Source organism: Equus quagga, chromosome 1 (genome assembly GCF_021613505.1).
Source record: "Equus quagga isolate Etosha38 chromosome 1, UCLA_HA_Equagga_1.0, whole genome shotgun sequence".
Classification (NCBI taxonomy): Eukaryota; Metazoa; Chordata; class Mammalia; order Perissodactyla; family Equidae; genus Equus; species Equus quagga.
In genome coordinates, this window is record NC_060267.1 from 144435023 (window position 1) to 144452043 (window position 17021).

Here is a 17021-nt window from a genome sequence, read left to right on the forward strand (position 1 = left end):
GAGGCCCACTTGGGGAAACTGATACTCTATGTTATAAAATAGCTAAGTAAATTCCACAGCAAAGAGCATCGCGTAGAAGGAACCATGAACAGAGGCATAGGAAACCTCACTCCAAGTCTGTTCCTGAGTCTAACTTGTCAAGTGACCGTGGACTTCGTAAGTCTCGGGTTCTTTTGTAACTAAGAGAGTAGACATAGAAGATCTTTAAGGTATATTCCAGTTTAGTTTTTGGAGTCTAACTCTGGATACATACTTTAAAATACTAATTTTATTTTTAAATTAAAAATGTAACACATGCACACAGTAAGCAGGAAGGAGATGTTTGTCTCTTTCCTTGTTCAGATGCTCAATCTCACATCAGGGGTCCCCCGAATTTTCTAGGCTTAGATAGATATATTATCATATTAATATTTTCATATCAGCACATATAGAAATACCTCATTCTTTTTTTCCTCCCTGCAGAATACTCTATGATAACACACGCACGATGTTTTATTTACGGCACAGAACGAGAGACATTTAGATAGTTTCCCAGTGTTTTGCTACTACAAACAATATTGCAAAGAATCTTCTTCAGCATATGTACATTTCTCTACCTTATTGCTATAAGTGGAATTGTTAGCTCACAGGTTACGTGCATTTGTTATTTTGATAGCTATTGCCAAATTGTCCTCCAAAGAAAGAAGCTCTGCTGGTTTAGATTCCCACTGATAGCACACTCCAGCACTGCTTCCCGCATCCTGTCAACACCCAACTGTCAATGCTCTTGATGTCAGCTAATCTGATAAAAGCTGACACTTTTTTGTTTTGTTTTGATTTGCATTTACTCATGAAAGAGGTTAAGCATCTTTTCAGATGTTTCTTCTTCTCTCTTTCTCTCTGAACTTTGCTCCTTTTTTCCTTTCTTGTCTCAGTGGCCTTTAATTTATGAGAATTCTTAATTCACTAAGTAAATTAGCCCTTTGTTGTCTCACATATATATATATATATATCTATATATCTATAGATATATATATATATATATCTATAGATATATATATATAGATGCTTGTCCATATTTGTTAGATTACAAATGTCCCCTGCCTTTATTTTATCATTTGATTTTTGACAGTATTTATGGTATATTTTTGCTTTATACAAAAATTTAAATTTTATGTTGTTGAATTGATTATTTTTTTCTTTAAGTCTTACGGGCTCTATGTGTTTCCTAGAAAGGCTGCTTCCACAAGAAGATTGTAAAAGTAAATTCTCGTGTGTATTCTTCTAATACTTTCATGTTTTCACTTTTAACTTTTCAATCCCTGAACCATCTGGAACTAAACTTTTTGTACATTGGGATTTAACTTTATTTTTTCCAAAAGGGTAACCGTTTGTCCCAGCATTATGCATTAAATAACCATCCCATCTGGCTCTGAAATGTCACTTACTTCATCTACTAAACCTTTCCAAGGATTGGGGTCTGGTTTTGGGCTCTCTCATCTTTTCCGTTGTTCTGAAAGCCTGTTTACGTACCAGGATCAAACTATTTTCATGGCCGCAGCTTTATAACAGATTTCAGTATCTGGTAGCCTATTGATACTTGATTTTAGGGGGAAAAGTCTGCTCTCACGTTTATACAGCAGGGACAAAACTAGCCATGTGGATCATGAGGCCACCTGTTCAGAAGCAGAAAGGGCAGCCTGTTCGACAGTAGGAACTTCCTGACACTCAGCCTGGCTCACATTTCTAACATTCACTTTATTGGATAGAAGGTCTTCACTGAGGCTTTGGACCCAAGAGGGCCAAATGAGCCAGCAGGTCTACCCTCTCCTCTGACAAATGGTCTCATTTCCAGAGGGGCTGTGACTTCCTCAGCTCCCACGTTGCCTCAGTGACCCGTGGATCACGGGACCTCAGGCTCCCTGATGGTCGTGATCTGACGCAATATTCGGGTTGCTTACAGATGCACCTGGTCAGTAATGGCTTCAACCAGCTTTAGGAAGTGGGGGCTAAATCCATGCCCTGCTTGCTGCTACTAGAGCAGGAATTAGAATTGACTGATGGAGTAAGATAGCACTGACCCAGTTCAATCATTCATTCCTTCTGTAAGTACCCACAAACACTTACTGTGGACCAGTGTGAGTCAAACGCTGTTAGGGCCAATGCATATGCCCATTTGTTTATTCATTCATTTGTTCCTTCGTTCCTACCTTCCCTCCCTCCCTCCCTCCTTCCTTTCTTCCTTCCTTCCATTCCTCTCTCATTCTTTCACTCTCCCTCTCTCCTATTTTTCCCCTGGTCAGGCAGTCATTTCTCTACTCCTGTAGAATTCTATGGTGATGAGGGAGGGATATTTCCAGCCTTAAGCCACTAAAGTTGCTCCTTTCACTCCAGCCTAAACCTAAATACATGAAATCAAGGCTGGTATGAATGCAGTGGAACTAACACAGATGGAGTCCAGGCTTTTCCATACCTGGTCCAGACCACGTTAAGAACCCAGGGAAATGTAGAAGCAACACAGGGAGAAATTCAGCCATCCAACTCCCAGTTTGTCTGCTAACCTTAAATCTCTTAAACCTTCACCTCTCTCACCTGTGGATGAGGCCATCAGCACCTGAATATTTAATAACATTAAGTAGAGAGAAGACAAAATCACAGACATTCAGATCTGGAAGGAACCACTGAAATCCTCAAGTCTAATCAGAGAGGTAAAGTGGTTAACTCATGGTCACACAGCTAGTTAGTAAGACCCAGGTCCAGATCCACTGATTCCTACTCCAGGAATCTCTCCCTTGGGTACACTTTCTCTTGAACTCCTGGAAATGGGAACCATCTGCTTGCCTTCTTAACATAGTAATTACTTAATTATTTAGTGTACCAAGTAATTGGGTAATTTTCCATTTTTAAAAAATGTTCTTTACATGAAATCTACAGAGAACTCTAATATATCAGACAAAAGCTAAGACATCTTATCAAGGTGTAGGCCAGAGACACAGAGCCCACAGGCCAGGCCTGGCAACACCCTACAGAACCCATGGGACTCTTGTACTGTCCCCAGTCTGTCCACCTCCTCCATCACTGATGACTCAAAAGTCACAACAACATACCGCACTCCCCAACTCTATGATTTCTTCGATATCACAAAACCTTTGCATTGATAAACTAGAAAATGGGTCTTTAATATTCCTTTCCTTTGATACTGTAAAGTTTTAGTTTGTATAGTTTCTAGGCGAACAAAAAGAAGACCTCATCTCTGAATCAAGCAGGAATCGTCTTTGGAATTTACTGCTTTTTAAACGTTTTTCAAGTAAAATTTGCTAAAGCAGCTGATCAAAAGATGGGATGTGGTATTCTACTCTGGGGAAATTAGTCTGTCCATGAACGATCTGGCCTCAAAGCTACCAAAACATGTCAAGTGGGTGCTGTTCTGCTAAACAACCTGCCACTTCCCTTCGAGTGAACCAGCTTGAAGAGGGGATGCTGAGGAGGGCACAGCACTGCGGCTGTGACCGCGATCAACGTCCCAGGAACTCCAAAACCAAAGTGCACAAACCTGCCTCATGGGAGAGCCTAGGTTCTGATACTGCTCTTCTTAGGTATCAGATTGAAGGTTTCCCATTTCTTTGACTCAACACTATGGATTTTCTCCTTTTGGAAGCATTAGAAAAGTCTGTCTGGAAATTAAGATTCCAATTGATCTGTTTGCACTAGAAAATATATGAGTACACACATACACACACACACACGCACGCATGCATGCAGAGCTTTATGAACTGCAGAGTACCATGAAGATGTCTGTGGTTATTTGGGAATATTATGGAGGGAATGGAAGCTGGGACTAGAAAAGGGAGATAAGGGAGGGAGCAGGGCAGATGCCCAATTTCTGCAGTGAGGCTGTGCAGTGATGAAGGAAGCTGGGCCCCGCACATCTGGGCCTTGGACATGTGTGTATGGGTTTGTGAGAAGAGGAGCTGCTCAGAGGGGCAGCAGGATGCAGAGCATCTGGGTCTCCGGAACTCTGGGGGTCAGGGGAAGTCCTAAGTGTTGTGGAAGGGATCTTGGCACCCCTGAGGTGCATGGGGGTTCTGACCTCAGCTGTGGCTGAGCAGGTTAAACAGAGTCACTCGGTGTCTCTCCAACCTCAAGCATCTTGAGCATCGCTGGGATCAGGAACCAATGTTATTATTTTTACTCTTGATGTCCCTTGTTCACATGGCTGGTCCTCTGAGGCTACTTCTTTTAGCCTTGGCTTCTGGCCTCCCCCTCGATTACTGCCTAAGGCTCTATTCCCCTCGAGCCTAGCAGGACCGTATCCCAAAAGGCCCAGGCTCTGGTGGGCAGAAGTGGGTAAGGAATGAGGTTACAGGCTCTAGCAATGGCTGTATTCTCCTGCCCATGGTGGGCATCAGGCAGTCCCCTGATCACACTTACATAGCTGCCCTGTATCCCTACCTTCATCTGTCCTCTCCTCCAGTGGGAGCTTCCTAAGCAGGGACTGTCTATTCAACTCTATCCTTCGAAACACTTGATACAGTGGGTGCTCTATAATGTTCACAGTATCAGACTGCCACTATCACCACTTTCAACACGTGTTCATCTAGAATCCAATAGATGCTGGGCATTGGGGACACAAGATAACTAAGACAGAAGCCCTGTCTCCCTGTAGCAGAGCGGACAGGATAAATTCATCAGCCATAAAGACAACCCACAGTAAGATTGATTGGTGTCAGATGCATGGCTTAGGCCAAGTCCTAGAGGAGTGTGGGGCTGGAGTGGTCACTATGGGCTGGTTCAGAGGAGATTATGAGAATATGGAGGAGGGAGGCGGGGGATGATCCAGTTTAGCAGCAACACCAGGAAGAAAGACACAGGGTTCATTTTGAAGTAGGGACCTCCTCTGCATGTTTGTGAGCACGTTCCTCCTGACAGCGATCTTCACCAGGCTGGGCCTGCCCTCTCCCTGAGAGGTGATGACTCTGGATTCTGTCTGCTCTTATCTCTTCAGGCCTTTCCCAAATTCCTCTCCCTTCTCTCCTACATTTTTGACCTTGCCATCTCAGCATCAAACTACACTCAGCCTCTCTCATCTGTTAAAAACACACAAAAAGCCCAAATCCTCTCTCAGTAACATCTTCCTCTTGTTTTAAAATGTGGGTTTTATTATTCAGGGATGGTGGGGCCAACAGATCAGGAGACAATTGATATTAAAAAGATAGTTTTGTTATCAAAAGATTGATAGTTCCTGAGAGAAGGAGGCACGGCCACAGGAGGAAGCACCAGGGTGGGTCAGGAGGAAGAGGGAGTAAAGGAAAGCATGGATGAGAGCCTTTATTATGGTTTCCACTGGAAGGAATGGTAAAGGAAGTTAAGGATTGGCTGGTTTGAATGATTTCAGAGGGCTCTGGGTATGGGGGCTGTCCCTCGTTGTCTGGCACCTGGCTCTGGAGTGACAAGGGCTTTAGTGTGAGAGCCTGACAGAGGAGGTGGTGGGGTGTGGATGTGGGCTCTGGATTGGCTGGGTTGCATTTGAAAGGAGTACTCATAGGTGAATTGCTTACTTCTTTAGGAATTAGTAGTCTCTTCAGGGTCAGCAAAGCCCCAGAGGTCAAAGCATAAGATGGAGAAACTAGGAAATAGAGTTATTAGACATGTCTCCTTAGTAACCAGGAGGCTAGGGCGTCCAATCAGTTTTAACCTCCTCACCTCCTACTCCCTCTGCGAGCAATCCAGGGTCCATTCCACCGAAACTGCTCTCCGCCAGGCTCCAAAGCTCCCTAAGTCAAAGGGCCACTTCGCTGGCCTCGGCTCATGTGCTGTTTCAGCCCATAGTGTATGTGTTTGACTTCTTCACTGTTTCTGAAATGCTTTTCTTCCTTTGGCTTCCATACTACTCTGACTTCCAAAGTGCCAGTTTCCCTTTATCTCTGACTCTTCCCTCTCAATCTCAGCCCTTTCTAAAGCCTCCTCCTCTGCCCGTCCATTGAATGTGAGCACTCTCAGACCCCCATCTCTGAACTCTCCCAATATGAGGAGTAGAGTGAACCCAGGGATGCCTCAGTGGCTTCAGCTGGCCTCTCTTCTATGTCTATCTGCTAAATTCCAGAACCTTCTGCTCATTGGATATCTCCACTTATGTCTCCCATCTCAAATGCTGCATGCCTCAGATTCAACACACTGTCTGTTTTCACACAAACCAGGTTGTGGTCCTACATCCCTGTCTCAGTGACTTCACAGCACCATGTCATCTTTGACTAACCCCATTCTCTTACAACCACAGCTCAGTAATAAGTAAGTGTGCAGTGTTTCCCTCCTGCATGTTGACTGACACCAGATTATTACTTCACCTCCTCTGCTAACACCTTCTTTCCAGCTGCCATCGTCTCCCACATGGATGGCTACGCAAAGCCTTGCAACTAGACTGCTCAGCCCAGATTCTCCCCTCACTCCTTCAAGGTAAGCAACATGCTGAAGCCAGATGACCATTCTCAAACGTGGGACACTGATGTGGTCAGTTTTGCATGTTAGAAAGATGGCTCCCCATCAACTCAGGATAAAAGCAAAAATTTCTATGACAGCCTTCCAGACTCTTAGGAATCTTCATGAATTTCTCTCCCTCAGACTCACCTCCCATTACCCTGGCATAAGACCAGGTATAAAATGACAGTCAGTTCTAGAAGGGGCTTGTCAGCAAGACTTCAAATGCAGACAGTCATTTGATTTAGCATTTGGTCCAGATATCTGGAATGTGTTTCGACCCTTGCCCCTATTCTAGATGACAATTCTTCTGACCTTGATGCTTGCAGTTAGCGTTGTTCAGAGATACCTCTAATTCTTGCTCTGGCCACACACATCATGCTGTCTGAAGACCCTGGCCTTGCCCCGGCTGTTTCCTCTGCCTCCTCCTCCAGGCCGACTCCTACCCCTCATCTCACTCAGCGTGGTGATCAGCTGTGTCCAGAAGACCTCACAGACAGGTGAGAAGCCCCTCGGTGCTTTCACAGCCCCCTGTGCTGACTCCTATTAAGGTATTTATTACAGCACATTGAAACTTCCTGCTTTCTGTCTCTCACACAACTTTATGTTCTTATACACAGGACCAGGCACATAATCTGTGGGCTCAGTGGAGAAGGAAAATATAGACTCTTTTGTTAAAAAATTATTAAGAATTTCAAGACAACAGCAGCAGAGCATTAAACCAAGCTTGGGGCCATGGAATGACTGTACGCCTACGAAGGTGGTCGTGATATGGGGCAGGAACTGGGTCATATTCTCTGTTGTATCTCTAGGTAGAATAACTTGGCCTGGTACCTGGTACCCAGCAGGTATTCAGTAACTAATTGGAGAATTTATGAATGGGGAAATATGTGAGTATCAGAACTAGTTGCTCCCTCTACCCCCACCATCAAATTAAAAAAGTATTGAGATCTTAGGCTGTAATAGCAATATAATATGTTGATAAAGCATATCAAGGTGATAGACATATCAGTTATCATAATACAGGTCAGTAGGGTTAGCCCATATTTAACAGACAAGTGCTTGAAAACACAAAATAATCAAAACACAATTATATGCTGTTGACAAAAGACATGTCAAAAAAATCATAGAGAAGATTAAAAATGAAGGAAAAGGCCAGAGAGTACCAGGTGAACCCAAACAACCGAGAGCAAACCAGATAAAACAAAATTCAACAAAAATCCATTAAACAGGATAGATGGTTATTTTTCCACTGATAAAGGGAATAACTCATAATGAAGCTACAATAGGCTGAATAATAACATTGACATATATAAAACAAAATCTGTTAGAAAAACAAAGAGAAATTTAAAAAAAAATCACAGTGGGGGATTTAAAAAGCTCTCTCACACTTTGACAGACCAAACAGACAAATGTAAATAAGAACAGAGAGACAGTGAATGATATCCGCTTGTTCAGAAATATGTACACAAATAACAGTATGTATAAAATACAATATCTTTGAAATAGAAAGGGCATGTTTTTCCCCAAATGTGCCAGGAGGATTCATAAAAGTGAATCACATCCCAGACATAAAGAAAAGTTCAATAGACTACCCCATAAGAAGATACTGTTCAGACAAAATTCTGACTTTAAAAAGGCAGGCATTGATAACAAACATATAAACATGAAAATTCAAAATACTTGCATATTAGGTCTCTACACACCCCCAAATTCTACCAAAAATTCCTCTTAAATAACTCTTTTGTCCAAAAGTAAATAAAACATCTATTGTGTTGTGTAGTTTCCCGCTGTTTTGTATTCTTTTCACACGTAGGTGAGTCCGGCTTAGGGAACCTTCTGGTCAGCATGACTTATGATGCAGACAGTCAGACGGTCCCACATCCAGTGCAGCCACCTGAAACGTCCACATGCTCCTTGGCCCCTGAGTACATAGCTTTTACACTGTAGGTTTTCTAACCCTGACCCTTTTCAGTTAGTACTGTTCAGGGATATCTATGGAAGTGAGAAAACCATAAAGAAAAGGATCATTAACACAGACTCTAAGGAGTGATGCCTCTGGGGAGCGGAGGGGATGTGACTGCGGAAAGGTTGTTTTCCTTAACCTGAATCTTCACTTTATGCTTCTTCTTTAAACTGTACAAATGCAGATTATATACTCTTTGGTATCTGTGACACATTTCACAATTTTTAAAAAATTCATGAAAAGACCAGAAAAACACTAACCACAGTTTAGTACATGGTTCAGCTGGGCATAGCATTGATGCAGACATAATAACGAAGCACTGAATTTATTCATTATGGATAGGTGAGGGGATGGGAAGGGCGGGGGTGTGGGCTAGAAGAGGCTGAATCCTCTTGTTCCCTGGCGGGAAGTAACAGATAATGCCTAAAACTAAACAATTGACAAGCGACAATACAGGCATTCTATACAGAGACATGGAGGACAATTTTATCATGAAAATAAGTGAAAGAGTTAAAAGTGGTTGCCCTAGGGGCGGGGGGAGAGGGAGGTGATGAAGAAATGTTGAAAGACTGTTTTTCATAACAAGTCTTGACTCTTTAAACTCTGTGCACGTACATCTTTAGTAAAAGTAAAAACCTTAAAATAAAGCATAGAGTAAGTTGTTTCATTGTGGAGAACAATATACACCTTCAGGATAGATTTAAAAGCTAATATTATAAGACTGTCTCTCTGTGGCTTGCGTTAAAAATTTCAGGGGCAGAACTACGCATAGATTCAAAGTAACTCAGCCAGAAGTGCCGCTGCTGTGTAGGGGAAACCACAGTCCACAACCGTGAGTGGTTCTGATGATGACGAGAATGCTGATGCCAAAGATGCAAAGGGCTTCTGGAAAAATGGCTCATGATATGAGAGAGAAAAAAGGCAACAGTTCTCAAATAATATGTGATTATACTTAAAGAGGGATTTTAAAGGTGTACATCTTGCTGTATTAATAAATTTATTATGTAAGTAGACATTTGCTTACTTTATCTATACCTCTCAAAGCTTATGTATCAAAGATGGACAGAAGAATTCCACTTTTGTTCATCTTCTCATTGGGAAAATGAGGCATAGCATCATATTTGGGGTGACTTTATTTTCAAGCAAAAGTAGTCTAAATGTTGGGTTTCTGGAAATCCTTCCTAAGACACTAAAGGTAGGAACTATAAAGCAAATGATTGATACACGTTATCTTACTAAAATTTAAAATTTCTAGGGCAATAAAAAATGATAATATCTGGAAGTGGCCAGCATGTAGCTCAATGGGCATTCCCAGTGTGCATGGGAATTTGAACTGGTTTGTTCTTTCTGGAGAGGGGCTTGGCAGTATGTATGTAGAATCCGGTCAAAGTGCCTACAGGTATTGAGCCTTATTTGCAAAGATGAGCAATAGGCAGTTCTTCACAGTTAGTCAAAAAGGTAGTGATTAAATATCTAACACTAGGATATTGCTTAATGAGTTATAGTTTATCATAACATACTATAATGATACACTATAGCACTACGTTCTAGATGAATATTTTTCACATAAAAATATTTCTGACATTTATTGCTAGGCAGAAAAGGTTACTAAATAATTCTGACATTAATAATCCAATTTTATATCAAAAGCAAAGCAAAGCAAAGCCAGGAAAACCCAGAGCAATGCATGCATTGAGGAAAAATGGGAAGGACAAACACCAGAATGTCCACAGTGATTATCTCCAGGTGATGAAATACATTTGACATCCTATTTTCTCCTTGGTACTTTTCCTCATTTTCTAACTGGTCTTCATAGTTTAGCTTTGTAATACAAATGAAAAACATGCATGTCCTTTCTGAGCCCGATTCCTGGATTCCGAGTGTGATCATTAGGGGAAACTTCACAGACACTCTACTGTGTCCCTTGGGTGTTATAGGGTGTGTAGAACTCTCTGAGGTGCAGGCAGTGGGGTGAGGGTGCTCAGGCAGAGAAAACATTGTCAGAAAAGGGTAGAAGTAGATGAAGGATGGGGGTAGAAAGCATGCTGGAATCTCCGCTGTGAGAAGCACATACACTGTGAGCATGCGCCTAAGGTCTGATGGAGAGGTTGAAGCCAGGTGCTTAGGGCCTTGAGTGTGACGTTCAGGGACTGATGGAGAACTCTAGAAAGTTCTAAAGGAGGAAGATGATGATTGTGGTGATGGTGCTGCAGGTGTGACCTCAGGTGCCTTTCAAACTCATTTAATTTCAAATGAGATTAAACCAAACTTGTTAATGTGGGTCAAAATGAGTTTGTAAACCATTGCTGAAGCCCCTATCAGACCTCCCCCACCCTGCACTCCTCTAGGGTAAACACACTCAACTCAGATGTCAGGGGCGACCCTCTGGCTGCCATAGAGAAATGACACCTTGTGCTACTTCCACGATCTGAGACTGGTGTTGAAGTTTCCCAGGGACGCCCTCATGTGGCCCAAATACCACCCCTGGGAGCAGGAGTCAGGGATCTGGCTTCCAGGTGAACAAGGTAAATTAAACCCATGCATTTACTTCTGCTCTCTCCTAAATCCTATTAAAATACAAATAAGGTACAAAAGCCAAAACTCCTACAGAGGCTACAGGAATTACATCTGGGAAGCCGGAAAGCAGAAGAGGCATAAGAACATGAGTCAGTACCCAGGAGAAGCTGAATCCTGATGCCGCAGTGGGGGAAGCCCAATTCTCACATCAGAACCCCATCAAGGCTCAGGAATTCCAAGCATCAGTTACCTTTAGAAGTGGGCATGCAAGTGGTTGAAGTAGTTGGACCCCCAGGTTCCCTTTTACACCCTGTTCAACCAGGCAACTGCCTTCCTCCATCTCAGCAGATTCTGCTTAGTCTTCTAGAAATGTTTACTTCTAGAAAGGCTGATACAGACAACTGGACCAGGCTCCAGGCATATCAAGGGCAGTGGCACCCACAGAAAACAGATGGGTTGAGCAAAAGCTCCCATGCTGAATCCTGGGTCTGGCCTTGGCCCTCCTCTGTCACTGGGCTCCTCTAAACTGACAGTCAGACTTACATCCCTAGCAGGAGACTGGAACATTCCTCTCTGGGGAAACTAACCAACTCAAAAAAAAAAAGACCTACTGGGGCTGGCCCCGTGGCCAAGTGGTTAAGTTCGCGCGCTCCGCTGCAGGCGGCCCAGTGTTTCGTTGGTTCGAATCCTGGGCGTGGACATGGCACTGCTCATCAAACCACGCTGAGGCAGCGTCCCACATGCCACAACTAGAAGGACCCACAACGAAGAATATACAACTATGTACCGGGGGGCTTTGGGGAGAAAAAGGAAAAAAATAAAATCTTAAAAAAAAAAAAACAAAAAAAAAACCTACTAACTGTTCCCCCAATAAAACCACCTAGCCAGATCATCTTAGGCCGAAGCCCACCAGCCAACAAGCCCTACTCAGGCCCAATGGTCTTCAAATCAGCTTTCAGTGCTTCACTGTTAAAGATGAACTGACAGTCCTAGAACACTGGATACTTGAGCAAAGTGTCTATCATTAAAGATAAATACAAAAACAAGCAGAAAAAAGAAACTCAAAGGAGAAAATTCCAAAAATATTAATAAGGGAATATATTGAACTTTTGAAGCATCAACATTACATTCTGAAAGGAAGTCTAACAAAAATAATGCTTAGAAATTTAAAAAAAAAGTTATTGTGGAAATTAAAAGTTAGTAGATAAGATGGAACATAAAGTCGAGGATACCTTCCAAAAATAGAACAAAAGGACAAAGGGAGAATTCAGGAGAAAAAGAAAACTAGAGAATTAATCTGTGAGGTTCAAAAGCTATGTTCCAGAAGAAACCAAAAAAAAATGGAAGAAATAAAATAATGAAAGAAATAATTGAAGAAAATTTCCCAAGCCTGAAAGAGCTGTGTTTTCAAAGTAGAATAGCTCTCTAAGGCCCAGTACAATGGAGGAAAAAGACCCAAATGAAAGTACATTGTTGTGAAATTTTATAACACTGAGACCAAAGAGAAGATCCTACAAACTTTCGGAGACGGGGGAAAAAGCCACGTGCAAAGGATCAAATATCAGAATGACTTTGGACCACTCAATAGCAATACCAGAAAGCTGTTTTTTATAGTCACAATAATAAAACACTGAAAACTGATCTAACAAAGACTATGTTATTAATATACTGGGAGAATGGAGGGAAGGGGGATGCGTATGTGTTGGGAGGCTGGAGGTATAAGGGAATAAAGCCTTTTCACAGTAGGAAATGAGATATCTAAAGAAAAAAGCAATGTAAGCAAGCTATTTAGAAATTTGGAGATAAATACCAAAAGAAAGCTAAAAGTTGAAAATGGTTGTACTTAGCAAGCAGGAACGGGTTGGGGGTGGGGCAAGGGTCTATTGCTTTTTATAATAAATCAAGAGAACTGGGTGACTTTTTAAAGTATGTACATTTATGACTTTGATTAAAATAAAATAAAATAAATAAAAAATCTGAGGATTTAGTTCTTAGCTTTGGGGCCCTGAGAAATCTCTCAATGTCCCTTCTGGGTGATGGACAGTTATCATGTTGTGGCTGCTCTGTGAAAATCCAAGCCTAACTAAGGAAATCCCCAAGAGCATACATGTTTCATCATTTGCTGCCCCAAAAACCAGTGTGTAGGGTTAGCTTGGAATAAGTCAATGTCCTTAAATTCAGATGCTCTTTCCCTTTCCCACAGGCATAAACTAAGGAGTCCAGCCACAGACTCAGAGATGGCACATCTGCAGAGAAGGCAGCTCCAATGACAACACTCTCACCACATCAGCTCTCTGTTTTATCAGCAGCAGAATAAAATTCTACCTGTTTTTGTAAAACAATCAACAAAGAGAGAAGAAGTACTTTTTTCCCCCATATTTTTGAAATGTAACCAATAGTACAAAATGTCCTTTAAAATCCATTTCTTAACATTTGCACAGATATTCATACGCAAAATGCTGAAAATTTATGCACCAAATAGAAAACAAATGAGCCAGTTCTGTTGGAAAACATCAGTGACAACAACCAGGCAGCCTATAATAAAGATTATAGTAAATAATCAATAGTAGTAAACTGTGAAATAAAGGACAAGTCAACATTGTTTAATTATGAAAATTACCGGAAGCAGTGGTTTTCTTTCTGCCAAGTTCTTCTACCCAGATCTAGTTCAAGTGTCTCAAGAGAGAACTGAATGCCAGGACACAGGCAATGGAGCCCCCAAATCTTCACTCTTTGTCTTCATGGCCAGAAAAGCCCAGGAATCCTTCCTAGGAAGACACGGGGCTCCGGGCGGAGAGCAATCTTGGAGTGAAGGAACAGCACAGTGCCATCATCTGTTTCTATTACCAGCTTCAGAAGGGAGGTGACAGAGAGCTGTGAAGTCTCAGGCAGCCAAGCTGAGAAAAACCCATCAACACGTGTGCGACGGGGAGGCAGAGGGACCAAAGCTCGTTTAAAGCTGCCCAGTTTAATAAAACTTTGTGGAGGAAATGTCACGTGAATTTTTACATGTATTTTTCTACTTTCTTGCTTTGCAAATTCAAGATTCTGTGATACGGAAAAACCGAAGATGTGGTTTCATCTTGTGCTTTCTCATCAGGCAGACCATCACATGTGTTTGCCTTGCTAAATGCTCTCAACACAAACATGCTTCCCACGGCAGCGGGAGACTGGACAGAGGGGAAGAGAAATCTCAGAGCATCTTTTCGGGTAGTGCAAGCAGGCACACTTTCCCGTGGTGCCCGAGGGTGTGTGCACATATTTTACCCAATTCATGTTGACTCCAGTGTGTGTGTAAAGACCGTTACAGTGTGACGGAGTGGACATGACTGCCTGCTAGCTGTGGCCAAAGGCAAATTATTTTGCTTCTGTAAGCCTCAGTGTCCTCATTTGTACAATGGGCATCATCCCCATGCCCAACCGTGTCGAAAAGATCAAAAGAGATCAAGCTCGCAGTGCACCAAATTACCACACTTTTGCATATTTTAGTGCTCAAATATTAGCAGCACCTCATCTGTAAAGTACTCTTAAAAATAAGCACGGATAATGTTTTTCTCAGACCACACAAATCATGAAGGAGCTGTCACAGAACACTTATTTGTAACCCCGGGCACTTGCTTGACATGTGCCCCTGCATGTCCCTCCTGTTCTGCTGTGAGTGCCCCTCCCTTCTGTGCAGGCACGACAAATTCGGGCGGTCACCAGAAAAAAAAGTTCTACAAGAAAAGCTGCCTAACTGCTCGGTGCGATTCCAAATGTCAGCTCTCAGCTGGGCCAATCTGTTCTCTGTCCAAAACCAGAGTAGATTTTTCAAATAAGATTGCATTCTGGCACTGAAGAAACCGTGAGTTCTTGACTCGTGACTCCTGCTCTCTCTCTCTCTCTCTCTCACGCACACACACACACCCAAAGAGAAGGGTGCAGAACATTTGACAGGAAAGACTTGGGGAAGCTTCTCTCTAAAGGATCTGGGCAGGATTGTGAAGAGTGTGCATACCCCTTTATTGTGAAGTGGTAGATAGAATATTCTGCAAGTCATCACACTAGCTCCTGTCTGTGTGTGAGTATGTGTGCATGATTCAGAATATTTATGAGGACCCAGCGTACTCTGCTTACAGCGCACCACTGTTTACATAGCACTTACTGAGGAAAGGACCTACAGATACACTGAGGGTGTTAAGCAGGAAAGGAAGAAAAATGGATTCTTTTTTGTCCACTGCCAATTAACCGCATCCTCTGCCGAGGGGTCCTTTTATTCCAGACAAATGCATATGTGCAAAACTCTGCTTACACTTTTATGGAATGTATTGCATTAGAAATAAGTTTTCTTCACACGTGCAGGATATAAACACAAACTTTGAAAAGGCGCATGCATCATCCACTCATTTTCATGCAGAAATCAACAGCCACTTCTTACAAAAATGAAAACAAATTTATATTCCGCAAATCAAACATGAAGTTAATGTACTTCTGTTCAAATATAAATCTCAAAAAAATGCTGTTGCTGTGGCTTGACTAGAAAAATAAGTATAAATCATGGAGTGGTCTCTGACAGAGCCAAATGCAAGGCAGCTGACCTGCCAATTTATTAAGAATTTTCATTTTGGTGGTGACAGTGCTGGCCAACTCTGACTTACAAGGGAGTGCAGTAATAAACTCGGATCAGAGTTTCCACGGTTGCTTCGAAAGGAACAGCAGAATTCTCTAACAATCTCCTGGCTGAATTCCTCTAGCAGCATTTCTGTTCTCCTTAAGTCACTGAGCTCGTCTTTTGCAAGGTCTGCACCAGCCCTGTTGTCCATGCTGTCAACAGAGGATCACGAGTCCCCTTTCCAGCATGCAAGTTTGAGCAGACGGGATCTCCAAACGGCTTCTGCAGCGTTCCCAGGCCCCTGCAGGTTTCTGCCTACAAAGAAAACTCCGGAGGCTGTGAGCTCCAGGTGCCATGCTGTGGGACACTTCCTTCAGGGATGGGAATCGTGCACATTTGCTACCAGTCCCCACCTTCAGAGAGGAGCCTGGCCAAAGATCTTGGTGTGTAGGTTGAGGGGAGAGTATTTTATTTCAGCATTATCCCCCATGGTGGATGTAAGGGCTTTGAATAGAAAGATCTACTCCATCTGTATAGAGCCAAAAATATCTCTCAAGAGAAGCCTTGAATAAATTGCTTTTAGAGGGGGACTTTTTTTTGTCACCAAAATTGAAACCACTGACCAGGATCCAACTAAGCACCCCAGAATTCATCCTTTAGAAAGTCTGCAGATTTCTCACTTTTTGAGAGCATGATAATACATGGGGTAAGAGTGCCATGCATGGAGCCAGCCTGCCTGGGTGCAAATCCTGACTCCTCCAATTCCAAGCTGTGAGACCCTAGGCAAGTTCCTTAGTTTCTGCATGTGTAAAATGGGTGCAGTAAACCTTTAGGGAGTTGTTATGAGGGTAACTGAGTGTTTAGAAGAGTAATTCAGTATAGAATAAGCTCTCAATAATGTCAGTTTTTATACAGAAAACTAATTTCCCATTTCCATAAGCTTTTTTGTTGCTGGTAGTGGAATCTCTTTGCAAAGGCAGAGATTCAAGGCCCAGCCTCTGAAAAAGTTGAAAGCCTCCATGGCAACAGATGAGCCTTTTTTCCGGGGGTTGGCAGGCCCACTGATATCAAGGCACACTCATGCAGAAAGCAAGGAGTTAGGACGATGGGCGGAGTGTACTGCCTCACCCAAACACTAAACCAGGGGCTTTGCCAAGAAGCACAGATGCTGCATCTCAAAATGCCCAAATTTTTCTTACAGTTGTCATTTTGCCTGGCAAAGAAAGTTTTCATCTTTTCAAAGATGTTGATGCCTTTGCCCAATGCTTCATCCTTGCCTGTGCTCTCAGCTCCACTGCTCTGAGAGGGGAGCTCTGGGAGAATCTGCTGGACTGAACCCCACTTTCCACCCTGCTGTCACAGCAGCTCCCCTGAGGCTGGTCCAGACACCCTCTCTGCAGCCCTTGGCATGAAATCATGCAGAAATTCTGGCCTGGGATGGTCACCCCTGTGGCCAAAGCTGACATAAACCCATTGAAAACCACCTTTTATTTC

The 17021-nt window shown here is 42.7% G+C and overlaps 1 protein-coding gene across 5 annotated transcripts in view; it reads right to left on the reverse strand.

The window, feature by feature from the left end:
* The window catches only part of MYRIP (myosin VIIA and Rab interacting protein), a 338714-nt gene that overhangs the window by 111052 nt on the left and 210641 nt on the right, over nucleotides 1-17021 (reverse strand). Inside the window, exon 1 of one of the 5 annotated variants that reach the window (XM_046645571.1) lies at nucleotides 13557-13643. The exons of the other annotated variants lie outside the window; for them this stretch is intronic. The gene's annotated coding sequence lies outside the window, so the exon portion shown is untranslated. Of the gene's footprint in view, nucleotides 1-13556; nucleotides 13644-17021 lie in introns of those variants that run through there. 5 annotated transcript variants of the gene reach the window in all.